The sequence below is a fragment of the Symphalangus syndactylus genome, chromosome 18 (genome assembly GCF_028878055.3).
Source record: "Symphalangus syndactylus isolate Jambi chromosome 18, NHGRI_mSymSyn1-v2.1_pri, whole genome shotgun sequence".
NCBI classification, from domain to species: domain Eukaryota; kingdom Metazoa; phylum Chordata; class Mammalia; order Primates; family Hylobatidae; genus Symphalangus; species Symphalangus syndactylus.
In genome coordinates, this window is record NC_072440.2 from 28,123,035 (window position 1) to 28,126,229 (window position 3,195).

Sequence of the window (3,195 nt, forward strand, 5' to 3'; positions counted from 1 at the left end):
CACAATGATTTCATCCTAAATGTCTCGACAGCAAATAGTTGGTGGTTTAATAAAGGGCCTTTGAAAGGAGGCTGGAGCTGGGGAAATGTGAGGCATGCGGCTGGCAGGGGCCAAGCAGATCGTGGGCTGCTGAGACTGGGTGCCTCCTCCGCCTGCCTGGGAGCCCTGGGGGTCGTGGCATGTTATTGCTCCTGATCAGAACAATTTGTGCCGCTTCCATCCTGGAAAAGGAAGGAGACTGACCTTTTAGTCATGAATCCCGGACCTTCCCCAAGACCAGCCCTGCCAAATACAGACAGACATAACCCAAAAGCAGATACTTGAACCTGCGTGAAGAAAATAGGCCTTTTGTACTTATGTCTGCCTTCCCATGATTAAAAATTATGTCCTGTGTCAGCCAAATGTTGGCTGCTGTTCTGGTGCCAGCCCGAAGTTCTGCAGCCAGGGCAGTGATTAGGAGAAGGGAAAGGGATCAGAGCCAGCTCAGGCCGGATTCCCCAGTGAGCAGAACCTACCCAACCAGGGCCAAAGCCCCCAAGCTTTCCAACCTGCAGTTAGAGGTGTCAACAAAAACTCAAAAAACTCATTTGCATTTCACTTCTTTTCCTTGGGAAGAATTGTAAGGGGCAGTGAAATGGAACAAGCAGAACACAGAAGAAAAGAACCAAGAGAAGGTCATGAGTGGCATAACCATTGCCCAGGCGGCCCGATTGTAGCGCCATCATTTTACAGCACAGGAGGGAGGCCCAGAGAGGGTCAGTGATATGTCTGAGAGCACAGAGCTATTAGAAGAAGAGCCATTGCTGGAACCAGGCATCTAACCTCCAGGGTTGAAGGGGAAAGGGCCTAATCTAGCCTTACAGCTGACAAAACAAAAAAGCTGAATTATGGGTCTCATTTTTTCCAACTGGGACTTGGTTCAAGGTGATTGGATGCGATTCAGTTCTTGGTGATTTTGGTTCTTGGAATAATTGATTCAGATCTAAATCAGTTCCTGACTAGAACAGTGAAGAATAGAATATGTTTACACACACACACACAGAGTTATATTTCCAATTATTCACTTATTCATTGAAGAGTGTATAAAAATGCATATATATTTAAAAGAAAATTAAAACGACTTATAATAATATATTACTGGTAACTTATTCATATATCTCTGCTCAGTCTTTTCTCATTGCTTCTGTATGTTTTTATTATATATATATATTTACAAAATTAAGATCTCAACTGCTTTATTTTTTAAATTACATAATTTGTGCTTAATCATTTTCCATATCATTAACAGACTTTCTGAAGTGTGACCTTTGAAATGCTACTTGGTATTTCATCATATGATGTGACTGTCATAATTCTTTTCCCCATTACTCTAAAGCTGGTCATAGGACAGAATGTCTTTGAGTAGGTCTTGAAGAACAGTCCCTGAAGGACTGATGGGCTGTGTGGGAGGTGGCCTTCAAATTCTTGCGGCAATTTAAATCTCTTTCCTCCACCTCTGAGTGGCTTCAGATTGCTTTCAAATGTAGCTGCCTGCCTCACTCCCAGCTCTCTTTTATCTTTTTCATTTCTTCTTTTTTCTACTTTTTTCCTAGATCCAAAACAGAAAGATTCCTTACATTTGCATATTTTATAACCTCAAAGAGTTTTTATAGAAATGCACTCATTTAATCTTCATAAAAACCCTACAACATGGGCAAGGCAGAATGATCCCAATTTTATATGAAGGAAAAATGAAGCAGGCAAAAAATAAAGGAAAAAAGAATTATCTCAATTTTATATTCAATGAATGTATTTTGAGTGCCAACTATTTGCACTTTGGTAGTCACTAAAGGAAGGGCATAAGTAAGTCCATCCTTATCTCAAGGAATTTTCAGTCTAGTGGGGGCACTTTTAAGGAATTCAGTAGATGACGGCTGTTATTATTTTTGGCAGAAATGACTCACCTTCTGTCAGGTGGTTAGTAAGTGGCTCAGGAAAATGAACCAGCACATCCTCTGCTTTCTGCACTCTACTCCCTACACCATGTGACTGTTAGTCAAGGGTAGGTCCAGATTAGGGGGGATGGTCAGGGTAGGTGGATGATGCGGAACCTTTAGAATTCTCTCTTCTCCTTCATCTCAAGTTCCAGTGAAAAGACTTCACACTTGAGACACTAAATTCTCCTGAGAGGAGCCAGTCCATGGATTGATGCTTTCTTGGTGCTGGAGGTAGAGATGATAGTATTTATCTTTTGATGAACAAATGGTTGTTTGGGATTTAGCTACTTCTACATCTGTGAAAGGATAAAAAAGGAGAAAGGAAATAAAAATTATTAATCATCTCCCATGTACCAGTCTCTGTAGTAGGTGCTTTACATGCATTTCATTTAAATTGGAACTCAAAAGAAGCCTGTATTGTTCATCATTGTATTACTTTGGACCTAGTGCAATGTTTGCCACATAATAAGCATTGAATAAATGCTGAACTAATGAATTCTCATTTTACAGATAAGAAAATTGAGGTCTGAGAACTTAGGCAACCAGTACCAGGTTACATAACTAGTAAGTAATGGAATTGGGATTCAAACCCAGTCTTCCTGGCTCTAGAATTGTGCTTTTCCCACTAATGTACCCTTGGAAAACTGTGTACATGCTTCAGGCTTTGGATGGACTGTTCAGTTATTATGGATGTGGTGAAAATCCAATTCATCGTGCACAGACCACCTTTGGGTCCATGGTTTCCTCTTTCTACAGTCCTAGCATTTTGCTATGAAGACAGCATTTACTGTTGTGTTTTTGCTGGTTGGCTGTCCTCCTCTAAGCACTGGACACGTCTTCCTTATATCATCACTTGCACTGGGACTCTGGATCCGTTAGAGTGGAGAATATGTTGTTTTCAGCACTGCAAGAGATATTTTTACATTCTTTTCAGAAATGTGAAGAACTCTGGGCCAAGCACAGTGGCTCACACCTGTAATCCCAGCACTTTGGGAGGCTGAGGCGGGCAGATCACTTGAGGTCAGGAGTTTGAGACCAGCCTGGCCAACATGATGAAATTCGTCTCTACTAAAAATGCAAAAATTAGCTGGGCGTAGTGGCATGCACCTGTAGTCCAGCTACTCAGGTGGCTGAGGCAGGAGAATCACTTGAACCTGGGAGGCGGAGGTTGCAGTGAGCTGAGATCACACCATTGCACTCCAGCTGGGCCACAGAGAGA

At 41.9% G+C, this 3,195-nt stretch overlaps 1 long non-coding RNA gene across 1 annotated transcript; it reads right to left on the reverse strand.

Annotated features, from left to right (window-relative positions):
• Positions 1 to 1,078: 1,078 nt before the first annotated feature.
• On the reverse strand, positions 1,079 to 2,890 carry LOC134733515 (uncharacterized). The gene is made up of 3 exons (XR_010117074.1): positions 2,765 to 2,890; positions 1,944 to 2,272; positions 1,079 to 1,588 (listed from the first exon to the last, which is right to left on the reverse strand). It is a non-coding gene; the product is annotated as an uncharacterized lncRNA (long non-coding RNA).
• Between the last annotated feature and the right edge of the window lie 305 nt (positions 2,891 to 3,195).